The 22,816-nt window shown below is 46.6% G+C and overlaps 1 protein-coding gene across 1 annotated transcript in view; it reads left to right on the forward strand.

Annotated features, from left to right (window-relative positions):
* Nucleotides 1-22,816, forward strand: part of STXBP6 (syntaxin binding protein 6) — a 575,667-nt gene that overhangs the window by 472,327 nt on the left and 80,524 nt on the right. The window lies entirely within an intron of this gene.

Genomic DNA, 22,816 nt, shown 5'->3' on the forward strand with positions numbered 1-22,816 from the left:
AGGCCATCCTCCTCCCGCTCAGACACTCACAACAAGGAATGTGGATTGGGAAAAGTACCCAGCCATTCAACACTACACACTGCATTCAGGCCAGTTTCGGGCAGGGCTGTCTCAGTCTTTGTCTCTCATGACAGAAACCAGACAACCACAACAAGAAGTGCATATTGGTCACACACTCCATTCACCCAGGTCCCACCCACAGGAGGTACCCACAACATACAGTCACTGGGAAGGCTCCAGCTAGTCTGGCCGGGCCTTCACAACAACACCATATATGGCACTTCCACCCAATAGCCAGTCAGGGGGAAGGGACAGAGTCAGGGCTTCCCAGGACTTTGGGAAAACAAGGTAATAGGTAATAGAAAGCAAGAGGCCACAGGGGCCATCTTGTTTTCCATCAGGAATCAACTGACTCCAATGGCAGGGCCTGGGTATCCCAAAATGGAGGATACTCTGCGCACCTGTCAAATTCAGCATGGAGCTGCCACCAGCCCATACCCTGCTCTGCGGGCCACCCACAGGTGCCCAAAAACATACACTAGGGGCACAGGGTTGTACCCCCACCCATGGGTGCCGTAAGGGTATCCCATGGGTCGGTTCACCAAACCAAAAGAGAGAGAGCTGCACCGCCAGGAGTCCCACATGAACTCCTGCGCGGAAAACACGACAGAACACATGATAAAAAGCAGTAAAGGAAAAGGATATGGAGGCCCTGTCCCTCCGATGCATTTCCAGTATCACACACATACTGCAAGATCTTCAAATTTTGGGAGTGTTTGAGATGACTATGGAAAGCTCAGGTTGCTGACTCCACGGAAACATGTCTGAGGATGCTTGTGGTCTCGTGCAGAAGGGATGTGACCTAGCAGTTCGGGCTGGACTGCCCCTTTTGGGGTGGGACCACACCTGATTTGCATATGGGCTTTCCCCTTCTGTAATGGCTTGGCAGGCCAAGGACGATCGTCTGGAGGGTTGCCCAGAGCAATGCCAGAGGTTAGGATTAATTCAAAACCTCAAAATAGGCCATTGAAAATAATGTAGGGTTTCGGAAACGTAGTTTTCTTAGCAATGGTTGTCCATTTCGGGAGAACAGTGTTTATCCAGATTGAATGCTGTACAGGACAGGAGGATAGCTCTCTGGCAACGCGCGGGTCTTGGAAGCAAGACCACGCTGATCAAACACAGGTTCGAATCCCAGACCCGGGCTTGAAAAAAAGAGAGCGTGTTCTAAATAACCTGCCCTTCCACAATGAAACTAGCGCCTAGATACCTATGGTTTATGTGCTCTGTAAATAAATGCAAAAATAGATAAATAGAAGAGGTGAATTTCTAGTCCCCTTGTGAGTTTGGTCATGAGGTAGCGATCAAAACTGTGACTGCCTTTTCTTCTGAGAACAAAAAGGCCTTGTTCTGTGGGAAGGTGACCACTCGGGAGGGTCTGAAATCACTTTTGACCGGCCTGTACCATTCCAGGGGCTGCATTTCTATTTCCCTGTAAATCCAGGGTTTGGAATTACTGGGTGCTGTTTAGCAACTGGTTGACGGCTAGAGGAGCCTGGCAAACATAAAGCCAAAAGCTAACTGGAGCTACTTTCAACTCCCCTTGCCAATCAGTGCCATACAAACCTACCTGCATGACATTAAATGTGAGAGTTTGGAACTGTTTACAAAGGAGTATACGAGCACATTTAGAAGACATTTAAAGCATAACAACCCAGATGTAATGGGCAGAAAGCTGCAGCTTTATGTCTGTGAAAGTTTTATTCCTGGCAAGCTGTATTCTAGTGCCTCGTTCTGCAGATGTAGCTCCTGGTCACTAGTTGATGCTGGATATCTAGGGGCGGCTTATAGTTGTGGCCCACAGGAACATTCCTCGGATATTGAGAAACAGGCATGTATTTTGGTGTTGGTCAAGAGTTGCGGCCTCTTGAAGCACAGAATGTATTTCTCTTTATTTGATTGTTCATTTATAATGCGCTTAATACCATTGAGTGGTTTCTAAGTGCGGGATCGGGATTCGAACCTGTGTTGAGCTGCATTGTCTTGTTTCCAAGACAAACGCGTTGCCCCTGAGCTATCCTTCCTCCTCCAGAAAGCAAAGATACACTTGTCTGGATTTCAATCATCTTAGGTTGAAAGCCCTAGTGTTTCAACATTTTTCCAAGGTGAGAGACCTCTCCCCTCTACTGGGACCAAACAAGACCAAACCGAGCTAATATGCAAATAGTTCAACGTTGCCACGGAGTACTTGCAAAGGATGTATGTCAGTTTTTCAGTGGATGGTTTGCACGCCAATGTCAGAACTACCAAAGACCCCCCCGAGCGCCCACTACCTCCCCCCGCAATCCGCACATTCATTTCTATGCAGACTGCTATCTGTCACCAAGATGTTCCCAGCTGAGCAATCTCGCACAATTATGTTGTCTCTGCGTCCAGCGCGAGGCTGGTCATTATGCGCCGCCGAGGGCAGCAATTGCTCCGCGCCTCGCAGGGAGCTGGCGGGGAGGCGAGCGAGACTCACACTCTTTAATGCGTTTCCAACAGCCCAGAAACGCATTTATTTAGCTCGCCGTGAGCTCTGATAGTGAAGATATCATCCTTCCCATCATCATTGGCAGGGATGGGGAGGGGTCATCATCTAGGGTGTTTTTTTCTGAGCTATTTTCTTCTTTCAAATAGAGCATTATGGACAAATAAGTTTCTGATGCTTTGAATTAACTCTAAGTTTTTTGTGTATATGTGCATGTATGTATGTATAATAAATTCAATGAACTCTTTAGCTAAACTTTAGTTGATCAGATTTATTGCAACAAAACCCTTGAAATTTAGCTCATTCGGTGAAGTCATGACCGGTCTAACTCTGTGAGCTCCCGTTGATGTGCCCCCCCACAATGCTATGTCCCCATAATGCCATTTTGTATGTTATTGTGAGTCCCTTCTCTTATAATATATATGTGCTCTTGGGCTTTGCAAAGTGAACGCGCTGAGTGAAGCCGGTCATGAGTTCACAAATGCGCTGAATTCAATTGGTTTTGTTGCGATACATCTGATCAACTGAACTTTTACTAAAGTGTTTACAGTGAATTTCAAAGGTTGTTATACCATGGTTTTTTTCTGCCCCCCTTGCCACAGCCTCCAGCCTTGTCCACTGTATATTTTACAACAGTACCAGGCCACTAGCCATGGCCTTTGGACGTGTCCACTGCACACATTCCCCCTCTTTTGAACCCACTATCGCCAGGGACGTCATTTCACTAAAATACCAGGGGTTATGGAAGTGACATCACATGACCCTTGACATCTGACATCACAGGAAGTGATGTCATTTGACCACACCCCAAAGTGATATCACGGAAAGCGATGGAAGCCAACCTTTCACCCCCTGACAAAACAGGAAGTGGCATCACATAGCATTATACCGAAGTACACTGCGATAAATATGGTTGCGATATCACTGTAATGTGATATACATTTCATACAAGAATGAATCATCATATGCATCGTTAATATCAGTGTGTATAGGCCCACTATTACAAAATTACTGTGAATGCAAGCAGACTTCCAAGGAGAAATAATAATGATGCGTTATTATAAAGCACTTGCGCTTAAGCGCGTTATATAGTACAAATGTACATACAATAGCACGCAACCTCTGTTGGTACTCATTGATAGACGTAAGAAGGATGAAAGGTTGAGTTGGCATTGCTGGGATTCAAAGCGCAACCTGCAGATCACGCACACATCACAGCAGAAAACGCTCAACCCACTGAGCTATCTTACCTGCTATAGTAAAATTAGCAATTATATGTCTGAATCAAAGTCAAAAAGCAAATTGCATTCTGTGGTGGATACCATTAAACTGGTAACTGAGATTTAACAGCAGGCCAGTTCATCTGCAGGCCTGGTGCAAAGTTGGCCACATATTAAGCCTGCATGGATCCAGATGTTTGAGGCTTCAGAGGTTGGCAAAATACATACCATTGGGAAGGTTCATAACTGTGTATTAAAGAATGAATTTTGAGCAGCACAGGGGAAGCAGTGCACTCCACGGCATCCCGTACTCTGGGCACAAGTTACCTCATACATGCAAACAAACATCCTGAACATCATGCCAGGGAGATGGGAAGGATGGACACATTACAACAATGCATTAATGGTGACACAATAAAATCAAGGGCCAAACATGTCTACACTTTACACAACCTTTTCAGCACAAGGATTTTGACAAGTGACCGAGGACACAGAGATGGAATGTCTTGTGAAAATAAAAATACAGATAGTTTTTGTCTGCATTGTGAATTTAAGGTGTTTAAGAACGGATTAAATCAGACTGAATCAGCGACTCACCCCCTGAAGTGTGCCTAACATAAACCTTTAAAGAGTCTAGCAATTATTGTAAAGAATTCCAGAAAGACTGTTATTCCTATTCTTTCTTATTTAGGGTCACTGCTCAAAGTGTTACACTTGTGGAACCCCTGATTTTTTTTTTTTTTTTTTAAGAAGCCTGAACGAGAAAGCCAGCCACTCCAGAAACAAACAGCCACATGGCGCTGGCCAGAGCCCAGGAGCTCCATTTTTGTTTTTTTTTGTTTTTAAATAACATGTTTTTAAAGAATGTTTTTTAGGGGTAGCAAGGGAGACCACAGGGGTAGCTAGGGAGACCTTGGGTCACAGTTGCGACCCCCAAATGACATCCCTGCCTTCAGCCCTGACCAGTGGGCACGGACTTTGGCTGTGTCCACTATACTGAGCGTGGCCTTCGGCCATGCCTATTCTCTATTTTATACCACTACCAGGCCACTAGCCATGGCCTTCGGGCGTGTCCACTACACATGTTCCTGCCCACTTTTGGGCCCACTAGACGGGGCCTTTGGCCGTGCCCACTCTCTATTTTAAATCACTAGCCATGGCTTTCAGCCATGCCCACTCTGCACCTCCTTCCTCACTGCAGCTGTAAAAATATTTTTTTTCTTTACTCTTTTAAAAATAAATTTAATGACCACGAGTATAATATCAATTTACTACTAGCCATGGATACCGGCCTGGCAGCCCAAGTTATCAGCCCAAGCAAAGCAAGTGGATAATGAGGTCTCTGAACCATTATCCCCAAATTCCAGCCCCTGTAATAGGGGATGAAGGCCATTAGCAACCTAGGTTCCCAAAGTGGGAACCTGGACCTCTAAAAAAAAATGATTTTTCTTCCTACACTGGGATGCCTGCGGCTTCCCGGTGTCGGAAGGGAAATCCTTTTCCAAGATGGCCACCATTGAAAGGGAAGGCAGGGGTTCCGTACAGGGCCCCTCTTCTCTTTCCATGGCAGCCTGCAGAAGGCGAAAAGAGAAACCTGTGACCATATTACCAGGAGCACATTTTTCATCCCTTTCAAACCTATCCCAATTTCGAATAACCTTACCACAAAGCCAGTCCCAGGTGGACATGGCCACTTTTACCCCATGTGTTGTCCCTCGTGGTCATGGCCCATAGCCTAATTGTCCGGATCATAACCTTATTCCATGACCCGGATAATCTGGCCACTGCCCATCACCAAAGGTAAATCACTATTTTCTGTACCTACATTATGACACTTGTCAAAAAACAAAATCCATTCAGACTTTACGAAAACATTTATATCTAGATCCATAATCTTTTTGCAAACCTTTGTGTAGATTTGGCAAATGGCACCACATTTATAAGCCTTTACAATATTTTGGGACCCCCTTCTAATTTTGCCTCCTCTTGACAGAATCCCCCCAAACTCTGCAAAAACATTTATATCTAGATCTATTTTCTTGTCCAAATTAAGTGTAGATTCGTCAAATGGCACCTCATTTATAAGCCTTTACATTATTTTGGGATCCCCTCTAATTGTGCCTCCTCTTGACAGAATCGCACCAAACTTTGCAAACACATTCAGAATCAAGTTGGGAATACAATTCCAAAATATCATGCAGTTTCATTGAGTGGTACCAAAGTTATATGCCATCCAAAACTACACCAAACATCTGAAGTGTCCCCGAACTTCTTAGGACTGTTCGTGAACATACAAACTGTTTGCAGACTTTTGTGGCAAAAACCACCCATTTTTTGCTTTTTGCAGACATATTCATATATGGGCCATATGCTTTTTTTTTGCAATGTTTGCTGAGGATTCGTCCAGGGGGAGCGAAGTTATACACCGCCCAATATGTGCTCTTCCTATGGGTTTAACAACTTAACCATAACTACATGGCCGCTGCCGCAAGCCCTGTAATGATAAGAACAGTGCTGGCAAGATTTGCACAGGAAAATGAAAGAATGCTTTCCTTTGTAACTTTTATGCCCAACCATGAAAGTTCACCCAATCTGCTCCTTTCCGTACACCCGCACCATATTCGGCGAAATGCTATCATAGAAGTTGCATGCTGAACATTGAGTAATAAAACCTGTTTTTGCCCTTGAGCTTTTCATATGTGATGAAAAATGTGCAGTATTTAGCCCACCTTATCTCAAAACTGTCAGCTTTGATTTTCAAGCTTTTTGGCACACTCCCTGGCCTTGGGCTGGTACACATGATGCCCTGCGTGCATGCCAGAGAGGGATCAAACGAAATGAAACCTATATAACATTTGTTCGCGCTTTCTCTCTTTCTCCCTCTCTCCCTCTCTCTCTCGCTCTTTCTCTCTCTTTATTTCTCGCTCTTTCTCTCTCTCTCTTTCTTGCTCTCTCTCTTTCTCGCCCTCTCTCTTTTCCTCTTCCCCCTCCCGAAGTCTGCCTCTCGTTTCCCCCCTTCAGATGGTTGCCTCTCCCCCCCCCCGACTGCCCCCAATGTTTGCCTCTCTTCTACGATTCGCTGTATCGATCATATTGCCTGTCTGGGCATGCTCAGTGACGGGAGGGGGGGGGGTGGTGGGAGGGGGTAGTGTTTAATTTTGTCTCCCTGGAGGAAGTGTATAAATAGACCAGCCACGCACTAGCGTGGAGGATCATTTAGAATGTGTGCTTGCTGGCCAGGTGTCAATTGCTGCTCTTACAGCAGCATACAGAGGCACAGTGAAGAGGTAGGGACAGTCAGGAGTAGATGTATCTTTTGTATTAAGAAGGGATGGTTTGTGGTTGGTATTGTTTATTTACAAAGCGTGTAAACACAAAATGAGTGATTCAAAGAGCTCCAAGACGGGGGGGGGGGGTGGGGGGGAGGGCATGGGATACAATCATTCATAGGGCCTTGGAGAATTCCGAATGATGTGCAATAATAATTAACATACGAGGCCTGAGGGCATTTCTGCTAATTCAAGTGTGTTACCAGCTAGTGGGGGAGGCCAGGGAGGGGGGAGGAAAGTGGGGGCACATGAATAACAAATGGACAGGACTTTAGTCCGTTACCAGTATTGAGGGTAGGAGGGAAGGGGGGAGAGAGGTGGAGGCACGTAACCACTCAACATCCATACTAGAGAACACATCTTGCTACAATTAACCCAGTTGATATTGACATAAAGGGAGTGGTTCAGGGGAGGGGGAGGGGAATGGTTGAGTTGGTTGGGCATTTTTTTTATAATGTGCCAGTAACACGTGTGTTTCAGGTGCACAATGGAGGCGGGGACAAGGGCAGACAGACAACGGACTTAGTGGGTTGGGTGCATTCAATTTGTGTAAGTGCGCAGACGGGAAGTGCGAGGGGTGGGGGAAGGGATAAGTGCACCTAGTCCTGGAGGGCCGGGTTAGTGCAGAGAGTTCTCATTTGGGAAGTGCGTAATGCAGTCAGTAGTGTGGGTGCCCAGAGGCATGGGCAGGGACTGGTTTGGGTGCCTGGGACCTGTAAAGGTTCTGAGGTGATCCAGAAAACCAGTCAGCTAGCGGAGCAGAAGGAGCAGATAGCAGGCTTCTGCTATGTACTGGGCAATGTGTGAGGGTTATTCTGGGGTGTCCTCCTTGGGATGCGAGAGGTACCCCTGTTGGGTGCACAGATCTTCCCACATTCTCGATGACCCTGAAAAAGTAGCTGCATAACTCCACTCTGTATTTTCCTTATGGAGAAGAGAGGGATTATGGGAGTTGTAGCCCTGTTCCATAAGGTTCAAACAACTTGCCTGCCTGCATGCCTTCCAATATTCCATCTCTTTGGGGGCCTAGACTGGATTTCTCCATAAACTTTCCGCTCCTGAATCTGTGCTTGTTTCTTTCGGTTCCATATCTGGTTTTCCATCTTTTCTAAGGGTGCATTCTGGGAGTAGCAGTCCCTGACTGGCCTCCGGCAAATGCATGTAGCCTTGTATTTAGGATTTCCAGTGGTTCTCAGACTGTTCGGACTCTTTCTAAAGACGCAGTGACTTCTGGGGTTCCCATGCGACAGTCCCAGCCTTGGGATGGGGGCTAAGTGAGGGGTGAAAAGTGATGCTGTCCATACCACACTTAGACACATCACCACTAGTTTGGGGTTGGCTTGGAATGGGTTTGTGGAGAAAAGATTTCTGTAAAAGTACCCCAGTTAGGGATGTTACAACAGACCATTAAAATGCCTATACCTGCTGTGCTTGAAGAATGTGTACACGGGGCCCACTACATGGAGATGCGGTTTGTGTGGAGCAACGTTTCCTTGTTTTTGAGATGAAATGTTCACTGCCTTCAGAGAAGCTGTTTTGTGCACTGTCCCATGGCCCCACCTGTACTAGTGGCATTCAGGATCTCAGGATATGAGGGTTTGAAGGCGCTCAGAAAGGACATTGATAATAAGGATATGACCTTGCATGACCTCAATGACTCAACAGCATGACATGATGGGGTGGATAAGAGGTAGGGGGCAAACAGCAGTCAGATTCTCTTTTGTTCACATTCCTCCAGTGCACAGTGTGTCTACAATGCAATACATTGATGCAAACATGGGAATCTATATCTGAAAAGAAGCACCTCCAACACCCCATGTAGACCTGTGGTTGGAGGAGTAGCTCGTGGAGCACCAGGGGCCTTCAAGTGCCGGAACCTGTGCACGCTGCCCCGTCACCCTAACAGCCCTCCGCCAAGGGATGTCTATCTTCATAGCTTTGTACTCCATCCTCGGCTTCCCAGCTATGGAATGTAAATACCATACGTAGATCCATGCTAACATGTCATTGGCCAATGAAGTAGAAATTATCTATAGCGCGTCCTCTCATTGGATACAACTAAATGTATCCACTGATTTCTACACGGTTCAGGACGATCATCCCTAAAGTCAGACTCCAAGCTCTGCAGTTAAGGGGGGTGCTCTCGGGTGGGTATCGTGGATTGCTGGATAGTAGAGGGGCCCAGGATGGGTAACCGAGGTCTGCTAATCAGATTCCTCAATCAATACAGGTGAGATGTTTCATTCAGGTTTATCGGTCTTTCCGTCCTTCCTCCAGGGGGCAGGTCTTGGCTATTTCCTTCTGGCAAGGTTGAAAGATTGAAAAATGCAACATTTCTCAACACCTGCCCTTTTCACACCTCCTATGTTGCTATCCTCTTCTTTTTGTGGTCGTGCGTATGGTCTGTGTAAAAGTGGGGGAGTGTTATGGTGGTGTTCCGTAAGGAGTCATTTGAAGCTGGCCGCTGTTTGTTTTTATTTATTTTGGATATTTATAGAGTGTGAAGCTAGCTTCAAGAGGCAGCGTAGCGCTGTGCCTGTGTGGGTGGGTCCAGTAGAACAGTAATAGCAGCTGGCTAATAAGTGGGTAGGCGGTTGAGCGAGAAGAGAGTGGGAGCGTGATCAGAATGGAGCGCGGATGCGCAGCGGATTTAGCCGAGTAAACGCAAGCCTTCGTTGCCTGGGGATTGTTATGACTGTTGTTGTGTATGTACTGTGTGGATTGGAATAGGGCCCAGTGGGGGCTCATGTGGACTGGTGGCACAGGGTGGCCTATTTAGGTCACTGTGGCACTTTTATGACTTTTGGTACACTTTGAATTTGGTATGCCGAGAGCCCGGTGCCACCATCCATGTGGTAGGAGGTGTTTGCCCCGTCTCTTGAGTGAGACGGTTCCCTTTTGATGAAGTGCAGAGTGTTCCTGTAGAGTCGAATGAAGGATTTCTTCACCACTTCCCTAGAAGGCACATTCTCTGGAGATCGGTTCAGACAGAGAATGGCCGGATGTGTTTGGGGCCCAAGGTTGAGAATTTCTGCCTTTCTTCATTTAGCGCCATGCTGTTCCCTCTTGCCCAGTTCCCCATTCCCCTACGATTACACACACAAATTGATTGTATCCGGCACCTCAAGTAACATGTGTGTGTCCTTGGCATAGAAGCGCAACTGTGGTTGTTGCCCCCTGAGTAGGTCCGGGAATGGTTCCCTGTAGATGTTGAACTCCCGGGAGTGAGGATGAGACCTCGTACACAACAGAAGTTAGTAGTATTCCTGGGGGTGGGCAGGTCACGGCTCCTAGCACTTTGGTCTCTGTTCTACACAGCAACAGTTAATGGCTTGGTCTGACCCACGTGTAACAGTTGCGCCGTCTGCAGGGCCCAAGGTGGCAGGGATGTCCCGTAGCGCAGCAAGGTGGCAGGGATGTCCCGTAGCACAGCAAGGTAGCAGGGATGTCCCTTAGCGCAGCAAGGCGGTAGAGAGGTCCCGTAGCGCAGCAAGGTGGCAGAGAGGTCCCGTAGCACAGCAAGGTGGCAGGGATGTCCCTTAGCGCAGCAAGGTGGCAGAGAGTTCCCGTAGCACAGCAAGGTGGCAGGGATGCCCGTAGCACAGCAAGGTGCCATAGAGGTCCCGTAGCACAGCAAGGTGGCAGAGATGTCTCTTAGCACAGAAAGGTGGCAGGGATATCTCGTAGCAAAACAAGGTGGCAGAGAGGTCCTTTAGCACAAGCACACAGTGGTTTCTGTTTTCTGTGAGCTCCAGTAGATCCTCAGATGCTAAGAACTGGAAAGCCTCTGTCCCCGCGTGGGTGGCCAAGGGTTTGGCCATGAGCTACATCACATTAGACATACACCTGGTTCTAGAGGTGGGCTGCCACTTTCCCCAGCGTGTATGCCAGCCTTGGGCCTGTTAACTCTGCTGGTCGTTTTGGTGGAGCAAGCTTTCTTTAGCAAAGCGTGAGATGCTTCCCTCAAACTTAGACACTCCACGGTAAAGGACCATTCGTGTAGTTTCTCTCTGCCACATATTTCCATGTGAGCAATTTGATTCACTTTGTTGTTTCTGATATGACCTTAGAGTTCTCTGCCTCCAGCCAGAGTTCTCTGGCTGTTATGTGTTTTTTTAAATTGTGCCTTGTTTTTAACTTATGCTGTTTTTATTGATAATTGGCTCAAGATTGTATGATTATGTAACACTTTGATCCAAGTTCACTTTCTACTGTATGTACCTGCAACTGTTTACAGCTTGATCCAATCTCACCTTCTATTGTATGCATCTGCCACTGTGTTCTGTATGTTTTTCACGCCCTGAAGCCTCTGGGCCTGGCGCGCACTACAAATAAGTAAAATACAACTACAAATTATGAAGGAACTGATGACGCGTCCTGATGCCTGCGGGCGCATGGCGCGGCTTATGAGAATTCCAATGAATAAATAAAATAAACTCAAGCATCGTTCTTTTTCAACACCGGGCATTCAAGCTTGCCCCACATTGTCACCGTGCCCACTGTTCTAGACCACATCGCCAGAGAAAGATGAGTGCATTGCGGCTAGAGCGACTTAACCATTATACACGGGATGATATCACATAATCCAGTCCGTACAAAGTAATTGACTAAGCTCGGCTGAAACAGCTGGATTTATCAGCAGAGGAGCTCTTCCGGGGCAAGAGGTCACAATCTACTGGCCAGGCAACCCTCTGCAGCAGGACAAGTGTAATGTAGCGCCGACCGCCAGGTGACGTACAGGGCGCTTTACAAAGTGAAAGTTGCAAAGTTGACATTCTGACCTCACGGGCAGAGGTACGGAAAGCCACGAGACGAATGATTCTATGGTTCTGTGCCAATCAAATAAAAATAGAAGCTCCTATATCATTTGAAAAATTGCTAGCGAGTCATGAAATACTTTATTTGGAGAGGGTCAGCATTGTCCCGCGCACACATATGGTATAGGCCGCTGAACACTTCAGAACAGGAGACCTGATGGAAGCAGCTGGAGTGATATGATTTGCCTGCCTCTGCCCAAGGCAGTGTTTGGAAGTGTTTTTGTGGCCTGAAGCCGCCGGTGGCTGGGGCAGGTATTTTGTGGGAAAGTGGCTACTCCTGCGGCCCTGTTCAATGCCATTTCACTGCGTTGCGGGTAGAAGGTTGTGCTTCTGAATTGGAAAGGCACATGGGGGTTGGGCTCTCCCCACCCCCTCCCATACCTTCACCACTGTGGGCAGCCCACATGCACCTTTTGCCCATGCCTCCTTCGATGTCTGTGTCTTGCGCATCAAATCCAATAGCCTCCCTTTTTTGCCTGCTGCCATTTTATTCACGCGCTCGCTGGGCACATCTCTTGGGCACTCTGGCTTCTAAGGTGTAGAGAAGGAGCTAAGTACCCCCACCTCGACCACCTTGACCATCTTGCCTATATGTTGGGAGTCGGAGGGTGAGACACGTGCAGTACCAGTGAAAATACCGATACCAAGGCGAATCCTGGAGGCAAGGTTCCCATTGAGAAAGCCATACCTGCATACACGACCGTATGATGGCCATTTGAATGAAATCCTAGAAGAAGCAGGACCAATGAATGAAAGAGAAGAACGGTGACGTCACGCAGAGCCGAGCTGACGTACATGGAAGAGATGCCGAGACTAGAGAATGCAGATATTCTATAAAGGCATCAAGAAAGTATCAAAAATAAGTGGCATCTTGGGATCAAGATGAGGAAACTTATGTTACAGAACTGATGAAGATGGCAAGCTGTTTTACACGTGTACAGATGCAAAGAAATGCAAGCAGACAAAGTATTCTTGAGGTTACCTAAGTAGTGAATAGATTGCGGCACGCGCCAATATATGTATGCATTAATATAGAAGCAATTAAAGAATGGATGTTTCCACTATGTGTTATAGCAGACTGTGGCTAAAGAAGGAAGGCCTCGTTTCCAGTATGTCGCAGTTAAACAACAGGTGAATTACAAAGTGAATCTCAGAAAGGTCAGACTGTGTGAGCCAAGAAGCCAAGGTCTTACCAGGCTGAAATGAGCAGACATTGGAAACAAATTGTGTGAAAGAACGAAGCTCATGTTCAGGAGGCATGAACAAAACAAGGAAGATGTCCGAGGTCTATTAGAAAATAGTATTTTTAATACAGAAGAGGCTAAATTTTTGTGGTCTAAAGTCACGTGGCGGGATGAAGTTGGACGAACACGATGGTCACACCTACGCATGAGGCCAGAGCGTGCCTTCACTTCCATGAATTCTCCGAGCAAAGAACTCTCCCAAGGACAAGTTCAAAGCCCTAATTGACAGCAGACCACTGAGGCGATGATGGATGTATATGCTTGCCATTAGGTTTTTGTAGTTTGCCACGTAGGATCATGTTAGTAATATGTAGTTTGATGTCACCTGTGATGATTTTTTTTGTTATAAAAGAATGCTTTTTTTCAAGATGCTTTGAGAGACCTTACGCTGAGACGTCCGTTGATGTCCGTTGTACTCCCTGTTTTAGATAATTGATATTAAAAGTTATCCTTTTGCCAACTACCTGAGTCGTTTCAATTATTGATGTTTGAGTAACATCTGCATTCCCATCCATCTCAAGGTTATTGCTAACTCATTTTAAAGGGCTGGGAGAGCCCAGTTCAAAGGCGAGTTTATCACTTGTCTCTTTGGCTTAGCTTCCCTCTACTGTTGAGGTTCCGTATTCTTTAGAGTCTGTAATACGTTCTTGTCCACCACCAAGAAGCCTTAGAGTGTAAAAACACTATAGTACACGTCATAGGGTACCGCAACCCAACATGACCCTTCTTTTGCCACCCTCATTTTTACATCTATGACGTGATCTTTGTATAGCACCTAACTTCTCTATCTTCTGTTGTACAGGCTTCAAAGCGCTTCAGCTTGTTGGGATTTCAGCAGATCGTATTCTGAATGTAAATGACAAGTAATACATGAATGGAAGGAGGAGAAAATGACATGGGTCCTCATTACAAGCCTGGCAGTCAGGAAATAAGTGTGCTGGTAGTAGCGTACCTCCATACTACAAGTATGCCTGCAGGGGCCGTTGCTCCCGGTAGCTCTGACCTGCCGGGGGCACTGGCCCCTCCGGCATGGTTAGCAATGGTGCTGGTGCTTGTGTCCTCCACAGGAATGGAGTCTTACACTTTCCGCCACCTGACATCCTGGGCCTCACCAGGTAGCACCATTGGGTTACCACCAGCCTCAAACTGAGGCCTAATATCTTCTGCATTTGGGCTTGCTTGAAAATAGGCCATACATTGCATTGGAGGAGACAGAGACCACTGAAGAGCTTTTCCTTACTCAAGAAATTCTTTTTTTATACCTGGTTGCGAAGGTTTTTGGACTGCTACCCATAGCATGTCAGGGGAATGCTGTTTAGGGAGCTAGAGACGGTGCAGTTCTCTTGATCTTACATTGTGCCGCCGTCTTGTTCATTTCCTCGGACCGTTCTAGATCTTGTTCTGAGGAAACACCTATTTTGCACTCCCTTCTTTTCTGATAGAATGGCTGCTGATAATTTAGTTTGAAGTTGATTTTATAGCTGTGTTGATGTTTCTATTACTGCAGCTGAAGATACTATGCTTTATGTATTATTGTATGTTTGGTTTTCTGGAATGACATTTTCCAAAATAAAATTTGGTTGATAATGATTGGTTTCATTCAATGATTGATTGATAATAATGCACAACCTCCAGCGTCCTAACACAAAGGTACAATTATAGGATGCAAAACTCAAAAACACTATGAAAAGTAAGAGAATACATTAAATAATAGCAATAGCCAATTCATAATTAAACGTCTTGGAAATACGGCCTTGGTGACGGAGTCCTTAATTTGAAAATAAGATTGTATAGCTGTTCCAGTGACAATTGCACATCCTTCTGAGTTGATCTTCACGTTTATTAAAATCCCATGTGTACATGCTAAACGGGTTTTAAATCCAAATGTCAGCCAAGGGCCGGTCTTCTTTGATACCCGCTATTGACGGTCCCTCTTCTGTCAGATACGTCACGTGGCTACACCACCATTGCAGATTATCATCCCACCATTTACCTCACAGAAAAGCCTTTCTCTCTCCATCTGTCCGGCCAACCCTTGCCCCATCACCACCCTCTGCCTGCAACCAAGAGCTGGATTCAACAATGGGTTCATGCTGAGCCTCTCCACCAGCGACATGCTTCCGTCGCATCCTACCTATCGGCAAGTGCCACCATCGGCTATTATTCCAGCCTGGACGCTGGTAGAAATCACTACTGTTCATTTCTACAACCAGTCTTTATCAAACCAGAGTTCAGTCACTTGATGTTCGTTGTAACTCCCTGTTTTAGATCATTGTTAATAAAATAGAAAAACGTTGCCATCTTCCTGAGTTGGTTCGGTTATTTGGACTCAGAATGCATCTATGTGATTCCCATCCATTACTTATAAATGTTCCTAAAGGCCCTAAGCTCAAAACGGTTTCAGCCTGTAGGAAGGAACAGAGGGCAAGTTGGCAGGTAGGATGGGTTCACAAGGACTGCCCTTCGGTTACGGAGGATGGGTTTTTGAGATTTTGGAAGGTATGAGCAACGGATATTCACCAGCCCCATGGACTTTCATCTGAAATATTGATGCACTTTGGGAGGTTGATTTGGGAAGAGAATTGTCTTTTTTAGGGTATGGGGTCTGGCGATCTTCCTTTCACCCATAGCGGATGGATTGACTTTGGCCATTACCATAGAGGCAGTGCTCTATAATTCACCTGTACGAAGTATCGATTCTACCCATTACCCAGGGGAAAACACTGCATTGTCTCTCACAGACGAAGGCTGTGTAACAGGTTTAACTTTTGAAATTATGTGTTTTAGGTGCCTTGAACAAAACATGAACTATTGCCCGAAGGCAGAATGGCTCTGTGGACTCATAGATAATCTGCCCCCTGCAGGAACGGTGGAGCCTGGAAATGTTATCAGAGACAAACTACTTTTCCCCGGTGAGAAACATTGAGTACTAGCATTCTGTCCAGAGACCGGGACATGTGTGTGTAGGAAGGATGGGCCTCTGAGGATTCACTCAGGGGAAGTAGAATCGCTCACATGCAGAAAGGATGGTTTCTGGTTATTCAGCCTATACAATCACTTGGCAAGCCTAAGCACTTGTTTTAGCCTAGAGAATACAGGTTTGCAGCCCAGCAAGTCCAACTCGGCCCTTCACCAGTTTGAAGTCACCAATCAAATTCCATTATCATGGATAATAATAATGCCTATTATCACAGGATGTTGAGGTGGGAGGAAACCGGTAGAACCTGCCGGTTCAAATTTAGTAGCAGAATCTCTCTGGAATTAATACAAGGGTACGTACCCTCCAATTTCTCAAAGAGGAAGGTCCACAGTGCTGTCATGGGGATACAAAGGCACCCCCTCCAGGACAGGGTGGGGTGAAGTAGTTAGCTTAGAGATGTATAGAGCCTTTCACCTGCCATGCAGGATGAGCTCAGTGGATCCGAGTAGGTATACAAAGTTGGTCATCTCAAGTAGTGGATCATTCCAACAAGACCGGAAAGGGACAAAGGATTTAACAAAGAAACAAACATTCTCTCTTTGATAATTGGTGGATTCTGAGCTGCGCCCTTGAAGTTGAGGTTTGGGAAATTGGCACAAGGTTCAAAATCCACATTGACACACCCCAATTCAACCTGGATTCCTTTGAGAGAGTTGCCTGGGGATGCCCATTTGAAAGGCTGAAGAAAGGAAATGACTAGTCAAGTGCTTCTTGGGCTCTTAGTGGAGGTCTCGCAATGAGGTTGTTGAGTTTTACCTGATCATTCATTCTTTGGCCTCTGTCTAAAGGCATGAACTCTGAGTGATTCTGGATGCTCGGCCTGTGCATTACCTGGCCTCTTACTGCAAACACTCCTCTAGAGATGGGGAGTTCTGTGTTCATGCTGTATTCATTCCTCCTTCTCTCTCTATGGAGAGCTTTCATACAAAGGGGAGGTGAACTCTCTGTTTCCTGATATATATCCCCTTGGAACAAACCACGCACATCAGTGGGACACTTCCCTCTGCCCTTTCAGCCTTTCCAACATCCAGTCTGCTCACTGCCCGTCCCTTCCCATGACCCCCTTCCTTTATGCGTCAGCATCAAGCGCCACCCACTTCCCTAGTCCAATCTAGCCGAGCGGGTTGGTGTAATTACGGCCGCACTTTCTTATCCTTGCAGTCTTGCTTTATTTGCAGACCTCTCAAGTGCTATGGGTTTAAAGGGACCCAGAGAGAAAGATGTCAAGTGAGAACAAAGAAAAGTGCACTGCATAAAAGAACATGGCTTCGTGAGAGTCTCCAAAGCATTTGTTTGTGTCCCGAACATCTTCTGAGTGAGAGGGCTGCTTGCCTCAGGCAGGGCTTGGAGAATTTGGGGATGATTTTCTTTCATTTCGTGGGCGAGTGGATGTTGGGAGGGCTGTGGCTTGACTTCCTTCTGCCTCAATCTAGTTGGTGTGCTCACAAACATATGTATCAATGTTTACCTTTGCCAGACCCCTGCGCCAGCCAGCAATGAGTTGTTTGTAAAGCACCAGTGAGCTGCAGCCGGCCAAGCCTAAGTAAAACAATCCTCAAAAGTCAAATACAGGCCGCGCCATGTTGCATGGAAGATGAGCCAATGCGGACGGTCCCACCAGCTTTAATGCTAGATCAGCAAAGGAATCCAAACAAAAAGTGGGGATGAGCTGTAAGCCTTGCCGAGGGGTTCCCCCCCCCCCCCCGAAGCTTCTCAAAGAAGCACATGCTGTACCATAGACTCCCAAGCCAGCCTGTGAAATCATGCATGCACAATCTACAGCCGCCGGGCAGGGCATGCACTGCAGTAGATCAACATATATGGGTTTGTTTTTGGATCAGACGTTGCATCTTTCAGCTAGCATTGAGACAGATCTATGCCATATGTACTATGTATCAGGTGGGCCGGCACCTGGCCCTCGGCATCCACACATACCAGCCGCCAGTGTGGACAACACCACCAGGAACGTTATGCAGCAGAGGCAGCTTTTGTTGCCAGGAGCATGCAAAGCTGGAGGGGGCATTGAGATTGTAAATGACAGAGGTGCAGGGGCATGAACACCTCCCAAGAATTAGCACACGTGACTGAGCATAGTCAGGAAGCCGTCTGTAATGCAGGGAAATTAGTCCTGACATTTTGAAATAATGGGTTGAAATTGTGCATTTTACATTGAGAAAAATGGGGTAAAATGCCATACACATTACAATTGGTTCTCTCTGGCAGCACATGTTGAGGGTGCCTTAACAAGAGGTATGGTCTAAAACGTGATGGTTGCTGCCTAAAGGGAGTGCTGCATCCCCCAAACAATAATGGAGACCCTATAACATTTTTGGGGAGTCACTCCGCATGGTCTCAGGTGGTCTGGTGTGCTTCTAGTCTGCATACTTTAAGTAAATCTCTGTGGCTCGGTTTGTACATAACTCTTGTCATTTCAATTTCACGCCAAAGACTTTCAAAACTGCATGGATTTACTCAGGCCCTTGCATGACCACTTCGACACAATGCATCTTGGTTATCGTAGTTTCTGTTCATCAGTCACTCATGTTCTCTTAGCACCTTGATTTCATACAGGCTTTCTTAGCACCTTGATTTCATTAAATGTTCACTTTATTTATCAACAAGCCCTTTCAGGATCACAGCTTATTCCTTGACAGCCTCCCTGTCCGACTTGCTTTTTAAAAACAGTTTCCCAAAACTACTTTCTGCTTCCTTTGAGCTGGGAGAGTCTTTTACAATTCACAGAGACTTTCGATAATGCGTCTTTCCTTTTCCGCAGGACCACTCTGTTACTTTATACTTCTGAACAAGTTAATTTTTCTCTCCACGCATCTGCCATCATACACGTAACCTTGCTTGCAACCTTGTTATAATTCCCATCTTCACCAACCGTGCTCACCCTGCATTCAAGAACTCACCGGGTGTGCCTGTTTTCAATGCCTTTCACTGTTATCATGTCGAAGGTCAAAGTCTCTCCCTTTTACCCCTCAGACCTTCCCGGATACTCTTCCCGCTCCAGGGAAACAAGCAACCTTCAGGCACATCAAAGAATGGATTACTTCCGCTTCTTGGCTTTCCTCTCTGAACCTATTCAGCTTCCTGGAGATGCAACTCCCTCGCCTTGCTTCCTCTTGCTCTCAATAGCAGTCACCCGCATCTCGGGTTTCGATTCTCCTAGCCTGGTTTCCGGCCACCTTTGCTCATCTGTTCCTTCTCGTACCGGGTCTCGTTCTCCATGTGCTTCTAGGCTCCACCTTTAATACTCTGTTTGATTGTCAATGTGTTTGAGGTGTGTGTGGCAGTGACTGAGTGCCTGACCCCGCCTGGCCTCATTAGTAGGACAGAGCCATTGCAGATCACGAGCGCTAATCTTTCTAGTCGGACCTCCTCTTCCTCGTCACAGTAGTCTGGTTGAAAAAGAGAGGTGGGGAATAATGGTAGTTACAGTATCCCGAAAAGGTAGAGGGAATGTGGGGTAAATAGCTGTCAGGAAATGGGGGATAACATGTCTCACCTTTAGTTGTCTCCTCTCCACTCCCCGAGAACCCCCTACCCAGGTGATCCTCCCTCGCTTGTCCACCCCCAGGGTTGGTATCCAATAGCAAGGGCCCTTCCCTGGCCACCTGACTAAGGGATCCCCCAGGGACTGAGTCCTGAAACACCCTCAGGTTTTTCACAATATGAAGAAATGCAAGGTAGATGAGACATATAGAGGCTTGCTGCAGAAGAAAAGATAATGTGGCTAGAGTGGCTAGAGCGGCCATGATGGAAATATGGATGCTGGATACATATTGAAACCAATCAAGCTATCTCAGAGACAGACCAGGGCTGCAGAGTCAGGAGACGCTGGAGTGAGCTTCGTGTGAGGAATAAAGAGGAGTCTATTGGCCTGGGATCAAGGATGCTACTTCAAGGAATAATTGTAAAGCACAAGGGGAGTCAAAGGGATAAGCTATGTACGTAAAACATAGTTCTCGTAGATTAAGTAAAGAGGAAAACATCTACAAGAGCCAAGTATTGGACTACTGAAGAGGCGAAAAGCTTATGCAAGATGGGGTGAGTAAGTCTCTAGAGGGCCGGATAATTGAATCAAACAGCAGTAAATGGAAGGTCGAAATGGACAAACTTGTGGTCTCCTCACACATGATTCAGAAATCAAAAATAAGGGTTATTCATTAAGCACCAGACGAAAATAACTTTGTACACACTTAAAAGTCCCAGAATAAAGAACAGGCTGCAAGGTCAAGAACAAAGGAGAAACCTTGGATTAGGTCCTGACGAATGAGAGATGATGGTCTAATTGGGAAAGTGGTGAGGGGAGTAGTCTGACGTTACTCTTGGCACACGAGTTTCGTTTTGCTTACGTGCTGCTAACGAGATGAAAGCCCAAGGTTGGGAAAGCATGCCAACCAATCAGAGGGTCTATATAGCACCACGCTATACAATGTTGCATAGGTCAATCTGCTGCCATGTATTCTGCTATAATCAGTGTTATATGTATTTAGAGGTGGTTCAAGGGTGCCCACTAGATAAGGGGCATCCATAATATATAGGTATATATGGTCCCCTAGCCAATCACTCCCTTCAATAGGTTTTACAGTTTGCCACGTAGGATGTCGTAGATGACGCATATTAAGGTATAAAACCTTTGCATAATCAAATGTGGGTGTTGGTGTGTGGACTACTGCTTGTTTGCCAGATTGCCCTATTTTATTGTATGCTTATATTAAAGTAGTACTTTGCCATATTGTTTGAGTCTGTCTGGCTATTTGGGTCTGAGATCGTTGTTGGTAATTCCATCTAGCACACAAGGCGCTTCAAGGTGCTAGAGCACAGAAGACCGGTTCCATAGGAATCCATTTGTTTTACACCTGCATGAAAATGTCATGCATGTTTAAAGCCTGCTGGTTTTCCAGGTGGAGTGGGAATAAGGATAAGGAGGTGGAGATGTATTTCCCCCTCGTGTCTTTCACTCGGCGGCAACAGATTTAAAAACCTAAAGCGGTTAACAAGTGTAAAGACTAGCATATGGCTTAAGAAGCGTATTTTTACACTTATTTTACTGTCCACATTGCTATTGAAATGAGCCCCAGCAAGTAAATCTCACTCGTTCTGTAAATAAATCACCTGTGATATGATATGATAGCGCATTTATAACGCGCCTATACACAAGCGTTTCAAGGCGCGACAAGGCAAGGGAGGGGAACACAGGAAGGACAGACAACGATCCTACTAGGGCAGGTGTCATTCAGATCGCGCAAGTGCGTGGGGAGGGGGCAGGGACAGTGCAGTACATGAGAATAGATAATAACAATAAGTAACGTGATGGCCAGCATGTGGCAAGTGTGCAGGCATCAGGGGTCAAGAGCTGGAAGAGGGACTGTAGGGATACAGAAACAGTCCCCAAGTGCGGGGGTTGCCGGGTGGGCATTGGAGGTGTGTGACGCTGGCGGGGGAGGGACCTGGGTCCGAGATCAGAGGGTGTCCAGGTAGCCAATGCAGTTCTGGTTACAGCCAGGAGGTCAGCAGAGAAGAGGAGGAGAAAAAGCAGAAGCAAAGAGAAAGGTTTTGAGATGGTTCTCCTCAAGTTTAAGGGAGGCTGTTCCAGAGGGATCACCAGCCGAAGAAAGAGATCTACCACCAACTCGTTGCTTGGCGAAGTGACTGACCCTCAGGGAGTTGGAGGCGGACGAGTGAAGAGCTCGAGAAGGAAGATATTTAGGAAAAGAGAGTTGAAGGTATTGAGGTTCCAGGCCCCAGAAGGACTCGTGGACAATGCAGAGGGTCTTGAACTTGATCCTTGCTGCCACTGGGAGCCAGTGCAGAGATTTCAGTCCTGCAACGATACGATCCCTGGGCTTGAGGTCAAGGACAAGTCTCGCAGTCCTGTTCTGGATAGGTTGCAGAGAGTAGAAGCAGACAGATTTAGCAAGAGGCTGTTGCAATAGTCCAGCCTAGATAGAACCAGTGGAACAGAGGGCAAATGGTGGGGTGAAATATTTGGGGTGGACCAAAGGTGAAGCTCCCCATTTTAAGGGGATTAGGAAACCCTTAACCCCACACCCCCAGCAGTTGCCCCCATTTGTGGGGCTTACTTAAAGGTTTGGTATACTACAAATAGATCATAACACTGTGTTGCACATCCAGAAGCTGGCTTGCCTCAGTAGCCGAAGAAATGACCGGGAAAAAAATCGAAGTGACAAAAATGCTGAATTTGGCAATGGAAAAATAAACAAATACCTATAGTGTCGATCTAGGGGAGCAGGGGTTGGGGGGTGTTCCCCGCCCCCTTTGATTGACATTATGGGACTTCCAAGGTTTGCCAGGGCGTACCCCGCTCCCATAAAAAAGGAAAGCGGGGGACAAACAAGGTTTTAAAAAAGCAAAAAAGAAAAGGACCCTGCGGCGAAGTGTACCGCCAAAAGGTAGGAAAGGGGTGGGAGAGGGAGCGGCGCATTTTGCTGCGGGGTGATATTTGTGATTATTCCGATTACCTCATCATTCGAGGATGCGGACCCTCCAAAGACTGCCAACAAGACCTCCTGCTTATGAAATACAGAGAGCGTCATTGGATGGAAATCGGGGTCAGGCCTAAGGATTGCCTTGTGTGATGAAAACCTTGATGTAAGAAGCTGCCCTGGGGGCGTAGAGCGGTTGTGGACACAGAGAGGTGGGGCTAGGAAACTTTGGAAGAGATGG

Source organism: Ambystoma mexicanum, chromosome 14 (assembly GCF_040938575.1).
Source record: "Ambystoma mexicanum isolate Mex_15411 chromosome 14, UKY_AmexF1_1, whole genome shotgun sequence".
NCBI lineage: Eukaryota > Metazoa > Chordata > Amphibia > Caudata > Ambystomatidae > Ambystoma > Ambystoma mexicanum.